At 47.2% G+C, this 25,698-nt stretch overlaps 1 long non-coding RNA gene across 1 annotated transcript; it reads left to right on the top strand.

Annotated features, from left to right (window-relative positions):
* The first annotated feature begins 19,046 nt into the window (after positions 1–19,046).
* On the top strand, positions 19,047–20,371 carry LOC125548547. The gene is made up of 3 exons (XR_007301115.1): positions 19,047–19,333; positions 19,769–19,825; positions 20,118–20,371. It is a non-coding gene; the product is annotated as an uncharacterized LOC125548547 (long non-coding RNA).
* The last annotated feature ends 5,327 nt before the right edge of the window (positions 20,372–25,698 follow it).

The raw sequence follows: 25,698 nt of genomic DNA, 5'->3' as shown, positions 1-25,698 counted from the left end.
GTTTCCCTGGCGTTGTATGACTAACTTAAGGAATCATGCTATGTTTTTTGTCTTTTTACAAGTTTTGCAATTCCGTGAAAAAATGTCGTTGACTGCCCGAACACATCGCAACATGCTTGGTGTCCACATTGGCCTTAGTTTCTTGTTTTTTTTCTAAAAACCGAGACCTCTCCTTAATTAATGAGACGAGGAATATGTTTGCGAACCAATCTGTGGTTGGATGGTTAGAGGGACTGTGGTATCCCCATCCCTGGTATTCAAGATGATATGCTGGCTCAGCTGTCTTTCAGAGGTACTCATAGGGGTAGGGTGTGCGTGTGTGTTCATATGGATGAGTGTATGCGCGTGTATATGAACGCTTGCATATGTCGATGACTAGCCGAACACATCGCAACGTGCTTGGTGCCCACATTGGCCTTAGTTTCTTGTTTTTTTCTAAAAACTAAGACCTCTCCTTAATTAATGAGACGAGGAATATGTTTGCGAACCAACCTGTGGTTGGATGGTTAGAGGGACTGTGGTATCCCCATCCCTGATATTCAAAATGATATGCCGGCTCAGTCTTTCAGAGGTACTCATAGGGGCAGGGTGTGCGTGTGTGTTCATATGGATGAGTGTATGCGCGTGTATATGAACGCTTGCATTTGTACTGTGTTCAAAAAATTAATAAAACAAGGCAAATATTTTGATCCCATTTAAAAAAAACCATCTAGGTCTTTTGTGGGTTCGAGTGCATGACAGTTAACAAATAAAAATAGAACAAACAAACAATGACGGTCCTGGGGTTGTATCTACACAACTGATTCTGAAGATTCTTCGATGATTCTCGAGGAAGAAATGAGTTCTTTTAAATTTCTAGGACCGTGATTCTCTAGAATGGACCGAGTGAGGCGTCGCAGAGACCGGGCTCCAGGGAGCCCGTTTTACCAAAAAAGAATGAAAATATATTTAAAAGTTTCAAAAAATGCCAATTTGTTTTGTACAAATACATATGCATATTCTTTAAGTATGTATAAATTTTCAGTAACTAATTTGATCATTTGCATGCTACACAAAAAGACAAAAATCTGACACAAATACAACAAAGAAAAAGCCTATTTCAATCTGTGTATTTGTCTTTTTTTGTATACATCACATATGAATACATATGTTTATGAAAATTTGTACACGTATATTTTAAGTATATGTCTACATGAAAACATTATTTTAGATCTTTTTGAGTTATGGAAAAGGTATTTTGGCTGAGGAATGTATATAGAGCTCAGTGAAGCTCGGCCTCTGCAGCCACTTTTCGCCGAAAAGGGGCCCTAATTAAGTCGCTATGCTAGGAGGGCAGGGCGTGGCGGCAGAGGGGGCAGGCGTTGCTGCGTCCGAGCCACTCGGCGATGCAACCCCGGTGAAAGCCGTGCTTGTGCGAGCACGGCATCACCCCGATCTCGTCACCTGCCACGAAGTCCTCCAAGCAGATCACGCAGCCCGTGTCCGTCGTGCTAGGACCGCCCTGGCCTCCCACACGATGATAAACACGCTTCTCCAGGCCGGCCACCTCCGCCGCTGTCGCAGGGACTCCTCCGAAACCGCAGTCGCGGTAGGCGTCACCGGGATTGGGCATGGCCGACAGGAGCCGCAGGAGATCGCCGTCGCCGAGGACGCCGTGCAGGAAGAGGGCCTCCGCGACGAGCAGGACCGATCGGCCGAGCTCCTCTGCCGCGTCAACGACGTCGTATCCGACGGATCCAAGCTGCTGCTGCTGCTGCTGCAATGCTGCCGCGCCTTGGTGCTGGGACGGAAGCGGGACGAGCCAGTGCTGGGCCGTCGTGCTGCTTTCGATGGCGAAGGTCAGGGCGTGCTCCATGCACTCGTCGGCCATTGTTGCCATTGGCTCCGCTTCCGCAAGCAGCAAAATCTAATCTCCAAAGGAAACACGCCGCAGATCTATCAACGAAGCGAGGACAGTTAATTAGTGTAGAAATAGAATAGTAAGTGGGGACTCGACGGACCTGTACACTAATTGGCCTGCAAGCAGAAGCCAAACCAAATTCTATTTCGGAATATGAGTCCGACTTCGCGGGTGACACGGACTTGCTTTCCTCTCACTGCGCGCGTTAGTTAGTACAAGTACTCAAGCGCAAAAAAACAAAGTTGGTACGAGTAGGCTACTATGGTGAGCTCTCCAAGCGCAAAAATAAAACTATAAAGGAAGTCAAATAAATTTGGAGAATGACCTCTCGCTTGACAACCTCCAGGAATTCGTCAGTCCATGGACCATGCTTCAGGATGTTCAACTTACCGAAGGCACGAGGGGGGACGATATCACTTGTGTTAAATTGTGATCCAAATTCTAATACCGGATTGGACTAGACGTAGTACAACCGGTGTGGGCTTTTGCGTTGACGTCGACGCATACGAGTACAACTCGTTTACTTGTCCTACAAGGACTCCTATGTTTTGCCCCTCTTATATACCCCATGTAGTCGCACCTCAGACGCTCTGTCGTCTCGTACTTGTAATACTCCTCCTCATAGTGATTGCGCCTTCGTGCGTCCGTGGTTTTCTCCTGCAAGGGTTTTCACGTAAAAATCTGTGTGCTCTCGTGTCTCTTTTATCTCGTTATTATCTAACAAGTGGTATCAGAGCTAAGGTTCAGATTCATACGAGACGAGAGTTTAGGGTTTGACATTCTGTGCGCCACCACTGCGGCGCTATCCGTCAAATTCGATTTCTGCTGCTGCTGCGAGACGACACCGAGTCGGACGGGAGTACCGTCCGTACGCGTCATATAATTCAAGACTAAGCCGTCCTTGTTTACTCCGCCGAGTTGCCGCAGGTGCTAATCAAAGCAATCGGCTTCAAGTCCCGAGGTGATTGGTGTCTGTCGCTGCAGCTGCTACGTCCGCAACACCGCAAGTAGCTGCTGCTGCTTCGTCAAATCTTGAGGCCTCCGAAAGCTTACACTGCTACGCTCATCCACGTGAAGACATAGTACTACTTTCTAGTACGTGAGAAATTCACAAATCAGCTCGTTCTCCGAGATCCTATTGATTTCTCAAGTCCTCCGTGGTTACTGGTGTTGCGAGGATACTACCAGGTGCTATTTACTCTGTTATATTTGCTCCGCATATTAAATTCTGTCAAGAATTTTTTTACCGGCTTGTACTACTTTGTGTACACAGATTTATCGACTCATGGCATCCATGAAGTACGATCTTCCGCTGTTGGACCGTGACACAAGGTTTACCCTATGGCAAGTCAAGATGCGAGCGTTGTTGGCACAGTCTGACTATGATGAAGCACTGGATAATTTTGGGAAACAAAGGATTCAGGATTGGACTGATGAGGAGAGAAGAATTGATTGTAAGGCTTTGTCACAAATTCAACTCCATTTGCATAATAATATTTTGCAGGAAGTTTTGAGCGCGAAAACTGCCACCGCTCTATGGTTAAAGCTGGAAGGGATTTGCATGACTAAAGATCTCACCAGCAAGATGCATCTGAAGCAAAAATTATTCCTGCACAGGTTACCCGAGGGAGGTAATGTTTTGAATCATATTTCAGAATTTAAAGAGATCATATCCGATCTAGCTGCAATGGAGGTTAAGTATGAAGAGGAAGATACTGCTTTAATGTTACTTTGTTCACTGCCAAGTTCTTATACCAATTTTAGAGACACCATATTATACAGTCGTGATACTCTCACGCTTAATGAAGTTTATAAAGCTTTGAACTCTAAGGAGAAGATGAAACTAATGGTGCCTCATGATGGTTCAAGTTCATCCCAAGCAGAGGGATTATCTGTTCGTGGCAGGACAAAGGAGAAGAACTCCAATAATGGAAACAGAGGCAAAAGTAAGAACGGCCACAGGGGCCGGTCGCAATCCAGAGACAAGAAATATTGCAGATATTGCAAGAGAGACGGGCATGACATCTCAGAGTGTTTCAGATTGCAGAATAAAGAAAAGAGGAAAGGTAACAAACAAGGTGAAAATTCTGCTAACGTTGCTCGTGATGATAGTTCCGATGATGCTCTTGTCGTTATTGCTGGATGTGCTGAGACCAATGATGAGTGGGTACTTGACACTGCATGCACTTTTCATATGTGTCTACATAGAGATTGGTTTAATACTTTTGATTCCACTACTTCTGCTGGTTCTGTTTTGGGTTTTGATAATTCACCATGCAAGATTGATGGCATAGGTTCTATTCGAATCAAGATGTTTGATGGCATAATCAGAACTTTGACAGATGTTCGGTATATTCCGAAGATGAAGAGAAATCTTATTTCTATGAGTGCCCTTGATGCAAAGGGGTACAAATATTCAGGTGGAGATAGTGTTTTGAAGGTCACCAAAGGCTCCCTTGTTGTGATGAAAGGTGACTTAAGTTCGACCAATGGTCTTTATTACCTTTGAGGTTCTACAGTTTCAGGTAACGCTACTCCAGTTGTTTCAAAGAATTCTGATTGTGATGCTGCTAACCTTTGGCATATGCGTCTTGGACATATGAGTGAACTTGGTTTAGCAGAGTTAAATAAGCGAGGTCTTCTTGATGGATATGAACCTGGTAAATTGAAATTTTGTGAGCATTGTATCTTCGGCAAACACAAGAGGGTGAAGTTCAACACTTCGACTCATACAACTGAAGGTACTCTTGATTATGTGCATTCTGATTTATGGGGACCATCTCACAAGAAGTCACTAGGTGGTGCTAGTTACATGCTGACTATTATTGATGATTATTCGAGAAAAATTTGGCCTTATTTCTTGAAGCATAAATATGAAGCATTCTCAGTATTTAAGGAGTGGAAGATTATGATTGAAAGACAAACTGAAAAGAAGGTAAAAATACTTCGCACTGATAATGGTATGGAATTCTGTTCTAAGCAATTTAAGAATTATTGCAAGTCTGAAGGCATTGTCAGACATTACACCGTTCCTTATACTCCTCAACAAAACGGTGTTGCTGAGCGTATGAACAGGACCATTATTTCCAGAGCCCGTTGCATGTTGTCCAATGCAGGTTTGCATAGGCGTTTTTGGGCTGAGGCCGCTTCCACTGCTTGTTATCTCATTAACCGTTCACCATCTATTGCTCTTAATAAGAAAACTCCAATTGAGGTATGGTCTGGTTCACCTGCTGATCATTCACAGTTGAGAGTTTTTGGTTGCACTGCTTATGCTCATGTTGATAATGGAAAGTTGGAGCCTAGGGCTGTTAAGTGCATCTTTCTTGGTTATAAGTCTGGTGTTAAAGGTTTTAAATTATGGAATCCTGAAACCCAGAAGGTTGTTATTAGCAGAAATGTTATCTTTAATGAATCTGCTATGTTACATGATGTTTCATCTACTAATGTTCCCGTTGAGAGTGAACATCAGCCTATTGTTCAGGAGTCTACTGTTCAGGTGGAGCATGTTATTGATTCAGGTGATACATCTCGAAATGAAATTGTTGATGCACATGATGAACCCGTCGTTAATGATGATCATGTCACTCCCACTCCAAATTAGCCTATTGTTCCACCCAGTTGGAATCTTGCACGTGACAGAGTTAGACGGGGTAGTAATAAACCTGACAGGTTAACTGAAGAGTGCAATATTGTTTCTTTTGCTTTATCTGTTGCAGAAGAAATTGAAGGTAATGCTGAGCCTTCTTCATATTCCGAGGCTATTATTTCTAGTGATAGTAATAAGTGGATGACCGCTATGCATGATGAGATGGAATCACTTGAAAAGAATGGCACTTGGGATTTAGTAAGATTACCTAGAGAGAAGAAACCTATTCGTTGCAAGTGGGTTTTCAAGAGGAAAGAAGGTGTTTCTCCTAATGATGAGACAAGATATAAAGCAAGGTTAGTTGCTAAAGGTTATAGTCAGATTCCAGGTATTGACTATAACGAAGTCTTTTCTCCTGTTGTGAACCATAGCTCTATTCGCACTTTACTCAGTATTGTTGCCATGCATGATCTTGAGCTTGAACAATTGGATGTTAAAACTGCATTCTTACATGGAGAATTAGAAGAGGATATTTATATGGAACAACCTGAAGGTTTTGTTATTCCTGGAAAAGAAAAGCTTGTGTGTAAGTTAAAGAAATCTCTTTATGGATGGAAGCAATCCCCGAGACAGTGGTACAAGAGATTTGACACCTTTATGCTCTCTCAAGGTTTCAAAAGGTCTAATTATGATAGTTTGTTGGAAATATGCCCTAGAGGCAATAATAAATTGATTATTATTATATTTCCTTGTTCATGATAATCGTTTATTATCCATGCTAGAATTGTATTGATAGGAAACTCAGATACATGTGTGGATACATAGACAACACCATGTCCCTAGTAAGCCTCTAGTTGACTAGCTCGTTGATCAATAGATGGTTACGGTTTCCTGACCATGGACATTGGATGTCGTTGATAACGGGATCACATCATTAGGAGAATGATGTGATGGACAAGACCCAATCCTAAGCCTAGCACAAAGATCGTGTAGTTCGTATGCTAAAGCTTTTCTAGTGTCAAGTATCATTTCCTTAGACCATGAGATTGTGCAACTCCCGGATACCGTAGGAATGCTTTGGGTGTACCAAACGTCACAACGTAACTGGGTGACTATAAAGGTGCACTACGGGTATCTCCGAAAGTGTCTGTTGGGTTGGCACGAATCGAGACTGGGATTTGTCACTCCGTGTGACGGAGAGGTATCTCTGGGCCCACTCGGTAGGACATCATCATAATGTGCACAATGTGATCAAGGAGTTGATCACGGGATGATGTGTTACGGAACGAGTAAAGAGACTTGCCGGTAACGAGATTGAACAAGGTATCGGGATACCGACGATCGAATCTCGGGCAAGTATCGTACCGATAGACAAAGGGAATTGTATACGGGATTGATTAAGTCCTTGACATCGTGGTTCATCCGATGAGATCATCGTGGAACATGTGGGAGCCAACATGGGTATCCAGATCCCGCTGTTGGTTATTGACCGGAGAACGTCTCGGTCATGTCTGCATGTCTCCCGAACCCGTAGGGTCTACACACTTAAGGTTCGATGACGCTACGGTTATAAAGGAAGTTCGAATGTTTTTCGGAGTCCCGGATGAGATCCCGGACGTCACAAGGAGTTCCGGAATGGTCCGGAGGTAAAGATTTATATATAGGAAATCCTGTTTCGGCCATCGGGACAAGTTTCGGGGTCATCGGTATTGTACCGGGACCACCGGAAGGGTCCCGGGGGTCCACCGGGTGGGGCCACCTGCCCCAGGGGGCCACATGGGCTGTGGGAGGTGCGCCTTGGCCTACATGGGCCAAGGGCACCAGCCCCAAGAGGCCCATGCGCCTAGGGTTTTAAGGAGGGAAGAGTCCCACAAGGGGAAGGCACCTCCTAGGTGCCTTGGGGGGGAGGGAAACCTCCTCTTGGCCGCCTCCCCTTTCCCATCTAGGGCTGCCGCCCCCCCTAGGGGTGGGAACCCTAGAGGGGGCGCACCCTCCTCCCTCTACCCTATATATAGTGAGGCATAGGGGCTGCTCATAACGCGCGATTTGATCTCTCTCATTGGTGCAGCCCTCCCTCTCTATCTCCTCTCCCGTGGTGCTTGGCGAAGCCCTGCAGGATGGCCACGCTCCTCCATCACCACCACGCCATTGTGCTGCTGTTGGATGGAGTCTTCCTCAACCTCTCCCTCTCTCCTTGCTGGATCAAGGCGTGGGAGACGTCGTCGGGCTGTACGTGTGTTGAACGCGGAGGTGCCGTCCGTTCGGCACTAGGATCTCCGGTGATTTGGATCACGACGAGTACGACTCCATCAACCCCGTTCTCTTGAACGCTTCCGCTTAGCGATCTACAAGGGTATGTAGATGCACTCTCCTTCCCCTCGTTGCTAGTCTCTCCATAGATAGATCTTGGTGACACGTAGGAAAATTTTGAATTTCTGCTATGTTCCCCAAGAGTGGCATCATGAGCTAGGTCTATTGCGTAGATTCTATGCACGAGTAGAACACAAAGTAGTTGTGGGCGTTGATTTTGTTCAATATGCTTGCCGTTACTAGTCTTATCTTGATTCGGCGGCATCGTGGGATGAAGCGGCCCGGACCGACCTTACACGTACTCTTACGTGAGACAGGTTCCACCGACTGACATGCACTATTTGCATGAGGTGGCTAGCGGGTGTCTGTCTCTCCCACTTTAGTCGGATCGGATTCGATGAAAAGGGTCCTTATGAAGGGTAAATAGAAATTGGCATATCACGTTGTGGTTTTGCGTAGGTAAGAAACGTTCTTGCTAGAAACCCATAGCAGCCACGTAAAACATGCAAACAACAATTAGAGGACGTCTAACTTGTGTTTGCAGGATATGCTATGTGATGTGATATGGCCAAAAGGATGTGATGAATGATATATGTGATGTATGAGATTGATCATGTTCTTGTAATAGGAATCACGACTTGCATGTCGATGACGTGACAAGATGATCATGGAGCCCCAAGATGGAGATCAAAGGAGCTATATGATATTGGCCATATCATGTCACTATTATTTGATTGCATGTGATGTTTATCATGTTTTTGCATCTTATTTACTTAGAACGACGGTAGTAAATAAGATGATCCCTCTTTACAATTTCAAGAATGTGTTCTCCCCTAACTGTGCACCGTTGCTAAAGTTCGTCGTTTCGAAGCACCACGTGATGATCGGGTGTGATAGATCCTTACGTTCACATACAATGGGTGTAAGACAGTTTTACACATGCAAAACACTTAGGGTTAGCTTGACGAGCCTAGCATGTGCATAGACATGGCCTCGGAACACAGAAGACCGAAAGGTCGAGCATGAGTCGTATGGTAGATACGATCAACATGAAGATGTTCACCGACGTTGACTAGTCCGTCTCACGTGATGATCGGACACGGCCTAGTTGACTCGGATCATGTAATCACTTAGATGACTAGAGGGATGTCTGTCTGAGTGGGAGTTCATAAGATGAACTTAATTATCCTGAACATAGTCAAAAGGTATTCGCAAATTATGTCATCGCTCACGCTATAGTTCTACTGTTTAGATATGTTCCTAGAGAAAAATTAGTTGAAAGTTGATAGTAGCTATTATGCGGACTAGGTCCGTAAACTGAGGATTGTCCTCATTGCTTCATAGAAGGCTTATGTTCTTAATGCACCGCTCAGTGTGCTGAACCTCGAACGTTATCTGTGGATGTTGCGAACATCTGACATACACATTTTGATAACTACGTGATAGTTCAGTTAAACGGTTTAGAATTGAGGCACCGAAAACGTTTTTGAAACGTCGCGAAACATATGAGATGTTTTGAGGAATGAAATTGGGATTTCAGGCTCGTGCCCACGTCAAGAGGTATAAGACCTCCGATGATTTTCTTAGCCTACAAACTAAGGAGAAAAGCTCAATTGTTGTGCTTGTGCTCAGATTGTCTGAGTACAACAATCATTTGAATCAAGTGGGAGTTGATCTTCCAAATGAGATAGTGATGTTTCTCCGAAGTCATTACCACCAAGCTGCTAGAGCTTCGTGATGAACTATGATATATCAGGGACATATATGATGATCCTTGAGATATTCGCGATGTTTGACACCGCGAAAGTAGAAATCAAGAAGGAGCATCAATTGTTGATGGTTAGTGAAACCACTAGTTACAAGAAGGGCAAGGGCAAGAAGGGATACTTCATGAAACGGCAATTCAGCTGCTGCTCTAGTGAAGAAACCAAAGGTTGAACCCAAACCCGAGACTAAGTGCTTCTGTAATAAGGGGAACAACCACTGGAGCAGAATTACCCTAGATACTTGGTAGATGAGAAGGCTGGCAAGGTCGATAGAAGTATATTGGATATACATTGTGTTGATGTGTACTTTACTAGTACTCCTAGTAGCACCAGGGTATTAGATACCGGTTCGGTTGCTAAGTGTTAGCAACTCGAAATAAAAGCTACGGAATAAACGGAGACTAGCTAAAGGTGAGCTGACGATATGTGTTGGAAGTGTTTCCAATATTGATATGATCAAGCATCACACGCTCCCTCTACCATCGAGATTGGTGTTAAACCTAAATAATTGTTATTTGGTGTTTGCGTTGAGCATAGACGTGATTGGATTATGTCTATCGCAATACGGTTATTCATTTAAGGAGAATAATGGTTACTCTGTTTATTTGAATAATACCTTCAATGGTCTTGCACCTAAAATGAATAGTTTATTGAATCTCGATCGTAGTGATACACATGTTCATGCCAAAAGATAGTAATGATAGTACCACCTACTTGTGGCACTGCCACGTAAGTCATATCGGTATAAAACGCATGAAGAAGCTCCATGTTGATGGATCTTTGGACTCACTCGTTTTTGAAAGGTTTGAGACATGCGAACCATGTCTATTGGTGTGTGTGCATGAAGAAACTCCATGCAAATGGACCGTTTGGACTCACTTGATTTTGAATCACTTGAGACATGCAAATCATACCACATGGGCAAGATGACTAAAAGCCTCGGTTTCAATAAAATGGAACCAGAAAGCTACTTGCTGGAAGTAATACATTTTGATGTGTGCAGTCCAATGAGTGCTGAGGCATGTAGTGGATATCGTTATGCTCTTACTTCACGGATGATTTGAGTAAATGTTGAGTATATTTACTTGATGAATCACGAGTATGAATTATTGAAAGGTTCAAGTAATTTCAGGGTGAAGTTGAAAGATCGTCGTGACAAGAGGATAAAATATCTATGATATGATCATAGAGATGAATATCTGAATTACGAGTTTGGCACAGAATTAAGACATTGTGGAAATTGTTTCACAACTGATACAGCCTGAACACCATAGTGTGATGGTGTGTCCGAACATCATAACTGCACCCTATTGGATATGATGCATACCATGATGTCTCTTATCTAATTACCATGATAGTTTATGGGTTAGGCATTAGAGACAACCACATTCACTTTAAATAGGGCACCAAGTAATTTCGATGAGATGACACCGTATGAACTATGGTTTAGAGAAACCTAAGCTGTCATTTCTTAAAAGTTTGGGGCTGCGACGCTTATGTGAAAAAGTTTCAGGCTGATAAGCTCGAACCCAAAGCGGATAAATGCATCTTCATAGGACACCCAAAACAGTTGGGTATGCCTCCTGTCTCAGATCCGAAAGCAATAAGGGATTGTTTCTAGAATCGGGTCCTTTCTCGAGGAAAAGTTTCTCTCGAAAGAATTGAGTGGAGGATGGTGGAGACTTGATTAGGTTATTGAACCGTCTCTTCAACTAGTGTGTGGCAGGGCACAGGGAGTTGTTCCTATGGCACCTACACCAATTGAAGTGGAAGCTTATGATAGTGATCATGAAACTTCGGATCAAGTCACTACCAAACCTCGTGGGATGACAAGGATGCGTACTACTTCAGAGTGGTACGTAATCCTATCTTGGAAGTCATGTTGCTAGACAACAATGAACCTACGAGCTATGGAGAAGCGATGGTGGGCCCGGATTCCGATAAATGGCTCGAGGCCATAAAATCCGAGAGAGGATCCATGTATGGAAACAAAGTGTAGACTTTGACAGAACAGCTCGATGGTCGTGAGGCTGTTGAGTATAGATGGATTTTAAAAGGAAGACGGACAATGATGGTAAATGTCACCATTAAGAAAGCTCGACTTGTCGTTAAGAAGTTTCCCGACAAGTTCAAGGAGTTGACTACGATTTGACTCTCTCACTCGTAGGGATGCTAAGAGTCTGTTGGAATTATATTAGCGATTACTGCATTATTTATGAAATCTTGCAGATAGGATGTCAAAACATTGTTTCCTCGACGATTTTTCTTGAGGAAAGGTTGTGTGTGATACAACCGGAAGGTTTTATCAATCCTGAAAGATGCTAATAAGTATGCAAAGCTCCAGCAATCCTTCTAGGGACTGGAGTAAGCATCTCGGAGTTGGAATGTACACTTTGATGAGATGATCAAAGATTTTGGGTTTATACAAAGTTTATGAGAAACTTGTATTTCCAAAGAAGTGAGTGGGAGCACTATAGAATTTCTGATGAATATATGTTGTTGACATATTGTTGATCAGAAATGACGTAGAATTTCTGGAAAGCATATAGGGTTATTTGGAAAGTGTTTTTCAATGGAAAGCCTGGATTAAGCTACTTGAACATTGAGCATCAAGATCTATAAGGATAGATCAAAACGCTTAATGGTACTTTCAATGAGCACATACCTTGACATGATCTTGAAGGTGTTCAAGATAGATCAGTCAAAGAAGGAGTTCTTGCCTGAGTTGTAAGGTATGAAGTTAAGACTTAAAGCTCGACCACGGCAGAATAGAGAGAAAGGACGAAGGTCATCCCCTATGCTTAAAACATAGGCTCTACAGTATGCTATGCTGTGTACCGCACCTGAAATGTGCCTTGCCATGAGTCAGTCAAGGGGTACAAGAGTGATCCAAGAATGGATCACAGGACAGCGGTCAAAGTTATCCTTGGTAACTAGTGGACTAAGGAATTTTCTCGATTATGGAGGTGGTAAAAGAGTTCGTCGTAAAGGGTTACGTCGATGCAAGCTTAACACCTATCCGGATAGCTCTGAGTAGAGATACCGGATACGTATAATGGAGCAACAATTTAGAATAGCTCCAAGTAGAACAGTTATTTGGAATAGCTCCAAATAGAACGTGGTAGCTACATCTAGGAGATGACATAGAGATTTGTAAAGCGCACACGGATCTGAAAGGTTCAGACCCGTTGACTAAAACCTCTCTCACAAGCATAACATGATCAAACCCAGAACTCATCGAGTGTTAATCACATGGTAAATGTGAACTAGATTATTGACTCTAGTAAACTCTTTGGGTGTTAGTCACATGGGGATGTGACCTTGAGTGTTAATCACATATCGATGTGAACTAGATTATTGACTCTAGTGCAAGTGGGAGACTGTTGGAAATATGCCCTAGAGGCAATAATAAATTGATTATTATTATATTTCCTTGTTCATGATAATCGTTTATTATCCATGCTAGAATTATATTGATAGGAAACTCAGATACATGTGTGGATACATAGACAACACCATGTCCCTAGTAAGCCTCTAGTTGACTAGCTCGTTGATCAATAGATGGTTACGGTTTCCTGACCATGGACATTGGATGTCGTTGATAACGGGATCACATCATTAGGAGAATGATGTGATGGACAAGACCCAATCCTAAGCCTAGCACAAAGATCGTGTAGTTCGTATGCTAAAGCTTTTCTAGTGTCAAGTATCATTTCCTTAGACCATGAGATTGTGCAACTCCCGGATACCGTAGGAATGCTTTGGGTGTACCAAACGTCACAACGTAACTGGGTGACTATAAAGGTGCACTACGGGTATCTCCGAAAGTGTCTGTTGGGTTGGCACGAATCGAGACTGGGATTTGTCACTCCGTGTGACGGAGAGGTATCTCTGGGCCCACTCGGTAGGACATCATCATAATGTGCACAATGTGATCAAGGAGTTGATCACGGGATGATGTGTTACGGAACGAGTAAAGAGACTTGCCGGTAACGAGATTGAACAAGGTATCGGGATACCGACGATCGAATCTCGGGCAAGTATCATACCGATAGACAAAGGGAATTGTATACGGGATTGATTAAGTCCTTGACATCGTGGTTCATCCGATGAGATCATCGTGGAACATGTGGGAGCCAACATGGGTATCCAGATCCCGCTGTTGGTTATTGACCGGAGAACGTCTCGGTCATGTCTGCATGTCTCCCGAACCCGTAGGGTCTACACACTTAAGGTTCGATGACGCTAGGGTTATAAAGGAAGTTCGAATGTTGTTCGGAGTCCCGGATGAGATCCCGGACGTCACGAGGAGTTCCGGAATGGTCCGGAGGTAAAGATTTATATATAGGAAATCCTGTTTCGGCCATCGGGATAAGTTTCGGGGTCATCGGTATTGTACCGGGACCACCGGAAGGGTCCCGGGGGTCCACCGGGTGGGGCCACCTGCCCCGGGGGGCCACATGGGCTGTGGGAGGTGCGCCTTGGCCTACATGGGCCAAGGGCACCAGCCCCAAGAGGCCCATGCGTCTAGGGTTTTAAGGAGGGAAGAGTCCCACAAGGGGAAGGCACCTCCTAGGTGCCTTGGGGGGGAGGGAAACCTCCTCTTGGCCGCCTCCCCTTTCCCATCTAGGGCTGCCGCCCCCCCTAGGGGTGGGAACCCTAGAGGGGGCGCACCCTCCTCCCTCTCCCCTATATATAGTGAGGCATAGGGGCTGCTCATAACACGCGATTTGATCTCTCTCATTGGTGCAGCCCTCCTTCTCTATCTCCTCTCCCGTGGTGCTTGGCGAAGCCCTGCAGGATTGCCACGCTCCTCCATCACCACCACGCCGTTGTGCTGCTGTTGGATGGAGTCTTCCTCAACCTCTCCCTCTCTCCTTGCTGGATCAAGGCGTGGGAGACGTCGTCGGGCTGTACGTGTGTTGAACGTGGAGGTGCCGTCCGTTCGGCACTAGGATCTCCGGTGATTTGGATCACGACGGGTACGACTCCATCAACCCTGTTCTCTTGAACGCTTCCGCTTAGCGATCTACAAGGGCATGTAGATGCACTCTCCTTCCCCTCGTTGCTAGTCTCTCCATAGATAGATCTTGGTGACACGTAGGAAAATTTTGAATTTCTGCTACGTTCCCCAACAGTGTTTATTTGAAAACTGTCAAAGGTTCAATTATTTATTTGCTCCTTTATGTTGATGATATGCTTATTGCTGCAAAGAGTATGTTAGAGATTAATGAACTAAAGAAGCAATTGAGTAATGAATTTGAGATGAAGGATTTGGGTGCAGCAAAGAAAATACTTGGCATGGAAATATCCAGAGATAGACCGTCTGGAAAAGTGTATCTAAGTCAGAAGGGATATATTGATAAAGTTCTTCGTCGTTTTAATATGCATAATGCCAAGCCGGTGAGTACTCCGTTAGCTGCACACTTCAAATTAACATCAGCTTTATGTCCTAAGTCAGATGCCGATATTGAGTACATGTCTAGAGTTCCCTATTCAAGTGCAGTTGGTTCACTTATGTATGCCATGGTTTGTTCTCGTCCGGATTTATCATATGCATTGAGTGTTGTCAGTAGATACATGGCTAATCCTGGAAAAGAGCATTGGAGAGCAGTTCAGTGGATTTTCAGATACCTGCGTGGTACTTCTAATGCTTATTTACAGTTTGGGAAATCTAGAGATGGACTTGTTGGTTTTGTTGATTCTGATTTTGCTGGTGATTTTGATAAGAGAAGATCACTCACAGGTTATGTTTTCACCATTGGTGGTTGTGCTGTGAGTTGGAGAGCAACTTTGCAGTCTATTGTGGCTTGTTCCACTACTGATGCCGAGTATATGGCTATTTCTAAGGCATGCAAAGAAGCTATCTGGTTGAGAGGTTTGTACACTGAGCTTTGTGGAGACTCATCTTGCCCTACCGTATTTAGTGACAGTCAAAGTGCTATATATCTTACAAAGAATCCAATGTATCATGAGAGAACAAAGCACATTGATGTCAGATATCACTATATTCGAGATGTTGTTGCTGAAGGTGATTTGAAGGTATGCAAGATAAGTACTCATGATAATCCTGCTGATATGATGACAAAGCCAGTTCCGACCAATAAGTTTGAGCTTTGCTCAGGCTTAGTTGGTATTTCTCACTAGTCCTATGGACTTTGACGCACAAGGTGTTTATGCTGATTTGGATGGAGTTATTCACTTTCTTCGACTACTGGAGGGAATTTGGCTCAAGGTGGAGATTGTTAAATTGTGATCCAAATTCTAGTACCGGGTTGGACTAGACATAGTACAACCGGTGTGGGCTTTTGCGTTGGCGTCGACGCGTACGAGTACAACTCGTTTACTTGTCCTACAAGGACTCCTATGTTTTGCCCCTCTTATATACCCCATGTAGTCGCACCTCAGACGCTCTGTCGTCTCGTGCTTGTAATACTCCTCCTCATAGTGATTGCGCCTTCGTGCATCCGTGGTTTTCTCCCGCAAGGGTTTCCACGTAAAAATCTGTGTGCTCTCGTGTCTCTTTTATCTCGTTATTATCTAACAACTTGGAAATTCTTTGTCTGGCTTGTCATTCAAGACCGCGTTTTGATGACGGGTAGGCTTGAGCGGCGATGGGTGGCCTAATTGTGAGACACGCCAAATATGTAAGCAACAAAACGAAGCAACAACTCTCCTTGTTTTTGGATGTAGACATTCCCTTCGGATATGGCGAATGATAAAGGAGCGGCTCGGGCTTGAGGAACTTCACCTCGAGGAGTAGGCAGCCTTGGGCTCGATAAAGGAGTGGCGGTCCTCGGTGTTAGGGCGCAATGGGGCGCGGAAGAAGATAATGTCGTCCATCATCATGCTAGTCTCATGGGAGATCTGGAACGAAAGAAATGCACATGTTTTCCGCAAGAAGAGCTCCATGCCCTTGCTAATCGTCGACAAGATAAAGGGTGAGCTCAAGAGTTGTGTAACGGCGGGCGCCAAGAACCTACGTGATTTAATCCCGAGAGAGTAATCCCTTATATTGGCCACTTTGGCCTTTGTTTCCTGTTTATTCTGAAAACTTGTTAGCTCTCTTTAATTAATGACACGAGGCAAATCTTTTGGTCCCATTTTAAAAAAATCATCTAGGTCTTTTGTGTTTTGAGCACGCTCGAACCCATCTCCGTAACTAATACACAGCTCCAAAGTCACCATATTGACGGTTATTATGGAGATCAGGCTGATATCGCAACTCTGCTAGAGTTGCTCTTAGGTCATATTTAGAATGCCAAAAAAAAACATACTACAAGATCAGTTTTGACAGAAAAATTCAGATACCACTTCTGCAGGCCTCGCACGCGCACACAGGGCTCGTCAGCAACAATTTTTAGCAGGGTAGGGAGCATGTTTAAGCCAGATCAGCGTGCAGGTTTCTTCTGGGGCCATACAGGTGAGGGGACAGACAGTGACATCTCTTCTTCCAGCAAATGCTTGGCACTCTCTGTCCGCCAGATAGTATTACCCCAGGATTTGAATGCAAATGCATTTTTTATTTGACATACAGTTGGGGATTACAACAGCAACAATGCAGGGCATGAATAGATTGTGATTGCAAACAAATAAGACTTTTTTTTTTGAATTTTCAAGGGGGGGGGGGGGGGGGGGGGGAGAGAACTCCCCCACCTGAATATATATATGGAGCCTGTTTAGGCAGCACAATACAGCAGCAGGAGGGCGGGGACGGGGAACAGCTCCCCTATAGTACACACACACACCCCACACACACACACACACACACACACACTTTTACAGATGCAGGACACCGAGCCATACGTCAATGTGGCCACGATCGTCAGGGGGGAACCGGCTACGCAAGCCTTCAGCGTAGCAGTGAGTGAGGGGGATTCCTGCCGGAATACCACCGCACACTACTAGAAATCCATGATTTACCTAGGGCTAAGGCCTTTACCTAGAGCTTATTAATCTCCTCAAGAGAAAGAAAAGTAATGAACAGCATCCCTCTAGGGAAAGACATTTCTGTTGAGAAAAAACTGGAAAATAAAATTTTCTAAGTCTTGGTGCCACGTGCATACCATCCACCCCGAAAAAACACAAAGAGGTGGCATCCCGCGTCGACGCGCGCGCCTTTTATCCCCAGGGCCCATTCTGCAGTGAGATAGCGAAGGGAGAAAGGGCGCGCAGTGCCAAAAATTTCGACTAAATTAGGTCTCCTTCACCCCTGCCTCAAAGCGTTCGCCAATCTATGATGCAGGTTGGCCATGCTAGCAGTGGCAGAGCTTGAAAGAAATCTAAGGAGGGGCAAAGAAAAAAAATCAAATACAAAATCATACGACTATAAGGGATGCAAGCGGACAGCGTCTGCATATCCGCGAAGCAAAAATTGCACTATCTTTGTTACTTTAACAACCATGTTAGTTTATTTTTTCCGTTCGCAGACGCTCACGAACGCCGTCCACTTAAACAAGTTAGATTTTGCAAAATACTGAGAACATAGATAATTACATTGATCTTATCCACATTAGACAAAATACATTTCTAACATTAATTATATATAAGCTACTTGGTAACAAATAAAACTGAACCAAAATACTAATTAAATATGGAGTATTGACTTAATCACTAAAGATCAGCTCTTTGTTTCTTTCCGCTCCTAAATTGCATAAGAAATTCTTGGCTGTGATTTTACTCTATGTGCTTAACACAAGCTACTGGATAGTAAATCATCTTCCAACATATTACTACGTAGCATTGTCATCTTAATCTTCAGAGTAGAAAATACAGGCTCGGCACTTGTTGTAGAAAATGTTAAATCAATGGTCTTTCTTTTAACCATTACGTCTCTAAACAACAATTACGTCTCTAAACAACAATTTTTAATTAGAACTACAACTAGTTAAGATGAAACATGCAAGAATCTACACTGAAAAGGTGTAATCATAAGAGTTGGACTTCAGTATAGCAGGATTAAATTCCCAGTTGGAAGAGGGAGGCTAGACTGGTCTTGCTGCTCACAACCTCACTTTTACACAACGCTGGCAGTGGCCTGATGCCTAAGCACGACCGTGACTAGAGGAGCCCAGGAGCTCTAAGCACCAGCCTCTGGCATCTGGCCCAACGCCGGCAAGCTCTAGTGGTCTGTGTCGTGGTTCCCTGACCCCATGCTCACGCGTCGCCGGTCGCAAAGTCCGCGCTAGACAAAAGAGCAGAAGACGAGCTACAGTATTGGGTCGCTGCTTGTTTGTCTCTGATGCAGAGCGTGAGAAGGATGTGATAACTGTGCCTTATTGGTTGTAGTGTGCAGTACTACTACCTGGTACTAAAAAAAATCCTTTTCGCTGGGGGGCGACCGCCCATGTTTGCCCCCATGAAGCTCCGCCATTGCATGCTAGTGCCCTGGATACTATGGCAACTAGATTGTTGATTGTTTGTGTGGGCAAAGCAACCAAAGTTGTTGATAGGTACTCTTTTATCCTCTCTTTTGAGGGAAATTGTGATGGTTGCTGGAACAATCTTCCTTCTAATGATCCCATTTCAGTTTTAAGTTCTCAGTTGCTATGACTTGGAATGATATCCTTGGTAGTCGTCTCTCCTGCACTACCTTTTTGTTAACTTAAAACATATTTCCTGACTGAATGTTTTCGTGATTTAAAGGTACCAAGGATTGTTTAGAGACTACATTGTTGTTTTCTAGCTTGGAGAAGCAACATCAACTTGGGATGCAGATTCACCAGTATATGTACATGCGTCTCATAGGGGGGGAGCTCTTGCACGGATGTAAGACCATTTTGCTTCTGTCGGTTATAGATTTTAGAGTGATGATTTGCTTAAATTCGTTTCCATGCATAAAATCAACATCTAATGGAGTGTTAGCAAATTATTTTACCTTTGTTATTGTAATTGGGAGCTATGAATACCATATCAATAGATTTAGTATATTTTGATTGCATAGTTTCTTTTCTGCTATTTTCTGCAGCTCAAATTCAGCTGAAACTTTACAGAACTAGGGGAACACTAATCCATAGAGCTATCCTTTCCTTTGGTACGTTTTTCCTGTAGAACAGGGTAAGCATGATCTGAGTAGTGTATACGGAACACATCACTTAACTGGCCATGTATGTATTTTAATCTATTTGAGACACGGGTAATGTACAAGTTGATTTACATGAGCATGCCCGTGTATGTTTTCACAACCGGGCCCTTATCTTGCAGATCCTTGAAACGAGCCAAGAACCACTAAATTTGTGTGCTCAGGAACATGCAGATCATGTAAGTTTTCTGAAATTAACTTTGGATTATACAAACTTTGTATATTCCTGCAATTCTGATGTTCAAATGCATGCTTCTGCGATGTGCAAAGCGTTATGTGTGGTGATATGTGGTTCTGCTGCTTCCGTGCGAAGCATGATCATATATTTTCATTGCCAGGGCTATGTGGGCTGTGGGGAGGGATTACATTCTCCTGTCCATATTGTGCAAATTATGATCATGCTACCAAAATTCTACCAGAATATTCAAGCCTCATAACTATGTGCTAAACTGCTTGTCAACATAATTTCAGGACCATAATGTCACTTTGGATGCTTCTCCCCAAGATTTGAATCTGGAGCCTGGCGCAGGTGTTGAAGGGATGGTTGGATTTTTATTGATAATGCATCTGGAACTAATTCACTCAGCTTTGTCCCTCCTGGGAAGGCAACCTCTTGATAGTTAATGATTTTGGGTGCATGTATAGATAGCATGTTGTAACAAGTTTTTTTTGTTACTCAGCGTGACCAACATTGCTTGTACATATTGGTCAAGGTGTTCTACTTGCAATAACTAACTTCAGCTATAGCTTTTTTTTGAATTTGGTTTTAAGTTGACCATGTATCTGATGTATGTGTTCATTCATTATGAATTTGATGTATATGATGAATTTTGGATGTGATTTATAAATTTGAAATATTGCTTTGAATTTAATTATTTGAATTATGGTATATATGAATTTTAATTTATATTCAAATTGCATCTTTGTACAGGAAAGGTATGAATATGATGTATCCCTAGGATATTGTTTAAACATCTGGTAGGGAAAGAGCTCTAGGGAAAGTTGTGGGATGGCATAATTTAGAATTTTATTATTATTTTTTTTTAGAAAAGGAGGACGACCTCCGGCCTCTGCATCTGGGCGATGCATACGGCCATTTTATTAATTATTGACACAAGACCGTACAGAGTCATACAACACTAAGTCTAAAGCCACCAAAACAAGCAACAACTGTCGCTATCCCTATCCAGTTGATGTAGGGGCGCTGAAAGTCTGGGCCTAATACCAAACAGACCACGCAGCCAAACCTAAACATCTAAAGACTTGAGGTCCCACCCAGGACGCCTGCCTGGTATGGGCACCCACCAGTCCGGCGTGCTTCTCAACCAGGACCCCTGCCGGGTATGAGGACGCCGCAGCCGCCTGCCACCAATCCATCTTCAGAGCTGTACTGTTGCACCGACCTTGCCAGGCCTATCTGCCATCAACGCCACCGTGATGCCAGACAGCTTCCACCTCCTGCACGAGTCCATCTCCGCGCATCAGACGCCGAGTCTCCACAGCGCCACGCCGCCGAGATCCGCCACCATCAATGTGTAAGATGAAGCACCGCTCCACCAAAGTCACCGTCCTCTAGTCCCTCGAGCCCGTGTGCGCCTCCAAGAATGACGCCCCCAGGGGGGGAACGACACCAGAGAGCCGCCGTCATCCGATCTACTGATCTAGGGTTTCCCCCGGAGGTAGCAGAGAGTGGCCTTAAACCTCTCCACGACGATGCCTTCAGGAAGGGAACGACGCAGAAGCGTCGCCATCGTCGGCCTTGGCAATCGCCAATAGCAGGTTTTCACCCAGATTTGATCGAAGACCTCCATCCCTCGTGCACGGGTCGCCAAACCGCCGGGCACGCACCACCGGAACCACGAGCCGTCGGCCGACCCCAAAGCGTTGCCGCCGCGAGGTCAGCTTTGGCTGGGGCGCCGGCAGCCATCCCCTCCCCCCGGCCCATCCCACAAGAGGAGGGGAAGGCCGAGGCCGCCACCGCCCGCAGGCCGCCCCAACAGGATCTGGATCGAGCCGTCGCCGTCACCACACCAGCCGAGCACCACCGAGGAGCAGCCCATCACGCCACCCGCACACCCGCGCGCCCTGCGCCGATGAGGGGCCGCGCCGCGGCGCCCCGCGAGAACGCCGTGACCAGATCCAGGTCGGCCGGCCCGCGCCAGCCCTCCCGAACGAGGCGATGAAGACGCCCCGCCGCCCCCGGCGCCGGGCGGGCTTCGCCCGGGCGCGCCCTCTGGCGGCGGCGGGAGGAGGAGGAGAGGAGAGGTGGAGAGGCGGCCGGTGGCTAGGGCTCCTCCCCTGCCGCCCGCAGGAGCGCCAGAGGAGGTTACGGGAGGAGGTTGTGCCTGAAGAAGTAGAAGGATCAAACCCTGGCATAATTTAGATGGACCCCACAATCTTTCCCTAAGGTTTGTGCCCCTAGGTAAAGATGGTTTCCCTAGAGCTTACCTCACGCACTCTAGGGAAAGAGCTCTTTACCGACTATACTATACCTAGGGTTCTTTACCTAGGGCAAGCTCTAGGTAATGTCTTTCCCTATGGTTTTTCAACTAGGGTATATGGCCCTAGGTAAAACGTGGATTTGTAGTAGTGGCATTCCTCCGCTTCCAAAGATGCCAGCAGCATAACATGGTGAAGGCATGTGGCGACGCCGCACCGACAGCCCCGGAGACGTCAAAGTGGTGCAGGGCATGGACTGTCGCTCCCGCGGTGGAGAGACGCAGGGCACACCAGAATGCCTGAGCGTAGGGGCACCCGAAGATCAAGTGATCAGGAGTCTCGAGCGCAGCACCGCACTCAGGGCAGGCCGAATCGTGCGGCTCCACGATGTGCTTTTTCAGCAGGTTGTCGCGGGTATGGATCCGCTCAAGAGCAAGCAGCCAGGCGAAGAACTGTACTCTGGAGGGAGCCCGGGAACTCCAAAGGAAGGCGGCAGTCTCGGCAACCTCGCCGCCGAGGCGGAGGAGGCCATAGACCTGACTGGAGGCCAGTTGCCCCTTCGGCTTCGCGCACAGCACCAGGGACCGATGGTCCTCAGCGCCTGCGCCGGTGCCCCTCTGCGCAATGAGAGGGAGCAAGAGGAGGCGCTCCCTAGAGGCCGCGACGGGGAGCCGCGGCACCAGGACCGCGTCAAGCCCAATAGTGCGGACCGCCTAGACCGACACCTCTGTGCAGGCATGGGAGGCAAGTGCCGGGAAGGCACAGCGCAAGGGGCCACAGGGCAGCCAGTGATCCTCCCAAAAGGCGGTCATACGCCCGTCATCGACGACGACTCGGGAAAGCGATCGGTAGAGAGGCACGAGACTCCGGAGGTGAGCCCAATGCTCGCCGGCCAGCGAGGAGCCGTGCGCATCCAGGAGTAGGCTCTCACCGAGCGAGGCCCAGACCCACGACGCCCACCTGGAGAGGGGCAAAGTGTGGAGTCTGTGGAGGACCTTCAGCAGGAGCGAGTCATTTTGGAAGGCAAGGTCGCGGACCCCCAGACCGCCCTCTGCCTTCGCACGACACACCCAATCCCAAGCGACGAGGCATTGCGCCCCAGACGCGCGATCAACAGCATTCCACAGGAAAGCCCAGCGCAGGGAGTCGAGCGCGGCGACCACCTTCTTGGGGAGCTTGAGCGCACCCATAGCATATGACGGGAGGGCATCCAAGACTGCGTTGATAAGCACGAGCCGCCCAGCCGGAGAGAGCAGGCGAGCACGCCAGCCGGCCAGGTACCGATCCACTTTGGCGATGATGAAGTGGAAGTCCGTGAGCGACAGCTTGGAGCACGACAGAGAGAGCCCCAAGTAGGTTTGCGGGAACCCCTCCACCTTGCATCCAACTGCCGCGACGACCGCGGCCAGGGTGTCGTCATCGATGCTCATCGGAACCAGAGTGCTCTTGGAATAGTTGATGAGGAGGCCGGTGGCAGCAGCGAAGTCATCGAGTGTGGAGCGGAGCCGCGCCGCCGCGCGCGGACAAGCGCGCATGATGATCAGCGTGTCGTCGGCGTACTGCAGAACGAGCGGCGGTCCCCGTCCACCAACGGGAGTCGCATCAAGGTGTCCTGACGAATCAACCTTTGGAGCACGTCGGCGACAAGGAGGAAGAGGTACGGGGAAACGGGGTCCCCCTGGCGCAGCCTGCAGCGGAGGGGGAACCACTTCCCCCGGACGCCGTTGAGGAGCACGGCGGAGCACGAAGAGTGGAAGATCGCGCCCATCCAGTCACACCAGAGCTCGGGAAACCCACGCGCCAGCATGATCACACGCAGACTCGCCCAGTTGATGCTGTCGAAGGTTTTGGCGAAGTCGAGCTTGAGCACAAGGGTGGGGGGCCCCCTCGTGAAATAGCACTGCACCATCTCAGCAGCGTAGACGAAGTTCTCGGCGATGCTTCGCCCGGGGATGAAGCCAGACTGATCCTCATCGATGATAGAACTGAATTGCTGCTGCAGCCTAGAGGTGAGGCTGCGGCAGAGGATCTTGACATCAGCGTTCTGAAGGGAGACGGGCCGGAAAGATCCCGGCGACGGCACCCCCGCCTTCTTCGGGAGCAGGGCGATGAATGCCCGATTGATCCCGTCCAGGCGCGCCGTGCCGGCATGCACCGCATCGATCAGGCGGCAGACGTCAGGGCCGACCATCGCCCAGGCCGCGCGGTAGAAAGCAGGCCCCAATCCATCAGGGCCCGGGGCGCTCGTGCGGTCGAGGCAGAAGGCGGCCTGCTTGACCTCCTCGGGGCCGAAGGGGGCCACCAGAGAGGGCCCGTGGACGCGGGGGGCGGAGCCGTACAGGGCCTCCACATCAAAGCGCCAAATGGGCGCTGTCACACGGCCCAGAAGGCCGGAGTAGAAGCCCAAAAGGGCCTCGGCCTTCTCTGCATGCCCCATGACGTGAGCTCCACCGACGTCGAGGACGCGGATGCAGTTGGTGCGCTGGCATTGAGAAGCGTTCGCGTGGAAGAAACGCGTGTTCTCATCGCCGTCGCGCACCCCCTTGCACTTGCCCCGCATCTTCCAGTAGGCAGCTTGACGCCGAACAGCAGCATCCAACGCACGAGTTGCGTCGACACGGAGGGAGGCCTCATCTATAGAAAGGCATCGACATTCTTCCAAGAAATCCAGAAGATCAATCAGAAAAACACAGTCATTACTAAAAGTGGGAACGTAACGGTGTTGCCGTTTTCAAGTCTTGGCCGCGGACCGGAAAGCCTTCTTATGAGAGGCCAGGTCCCCGGCCGCGTCCCGGCCACGGCGGCTCCCCGTCCAGGAAGGCAGGGTGGTGGGGAGGAAGAGGGGGTCAGTTAGCCACGCTGTCTCGAAGAAGAAGCGAGTGGAGGCCGGGATTTTCGAGGAGGCGGTGACCACGAGGGGGGCGTGATCGCTAGTGGCCCGAGGGCGCGAACAGAGCGAGGAGTCCGGGAAGAGGGCATCCCATCCGGTGTCGAAAAACACCCGATCAAGCCGAGCAAGGGTCGGGGGGTGCGCTTGTTGGTCCAAGTAAAGAGACGGTCAGAGAGGGGCAGCTCAAGCCAAGCGAGCTCCGTAATCATGGAGTTAAAGGAGGCTGCTCTCGCAGCGTCGAAACGCGGGGTGCTCTTCTCGTGGGGCGCCCGAATGAGGTTGAAATCACCCAGGACAAGCCACGGGGGAGAGACCGTGCCCGCGACTTCACGGATGTCCCCCACAAAAGCCTGAGTGAAAGAGTGGTCAGCGGGCGCGTAAATGTTCGTGATCATAAAAGAGAGGTCCGTGGAAGTGGAGCGGAGGACCGTGGTGAGAGAGTAACGGGAGGAGGAGGAGGAAACCATGGCGAAGAGACGGGGATCCCAGGCGGTGACAGTCCCACCGCGGCTCCCATCAGCATCGCGGACGGCGAAAGCAGAGAGGCGACTGGGGAGGAAGGAGGCTAGCTTGAACGAATCAAGAGTAGCCAATTTCGTTTCTTGGATACAAGCAATACAGGGACTGATCGAGTCGACGGCCGCGCGCACCCGATCACACTTATCCGACTCACCCAAGCCCTGGACGTTCCAAGAAAGAAAAGAGAGAGTTACACTGGAGGGT

The sequence above is a fragment of the Triticum urartu genome, chromosome 3, assembly GCF_003073215.2.
Source record: "Triticum urartu cultivar G1812 chromosome 3, Tu2.1, whole genome shotgun sequence".
In the NCBI taxonomy this organism is placed as follows: domain Eukaryota; kingdom Viridiplantae; phylum Streptophyta; class Magnoliopsida; order Poales; family Poaceae; genus Triticum; species Triticum urartu.
This window is presented reverse-complemented; position numbering and strand designations above follow the sequence as displayed.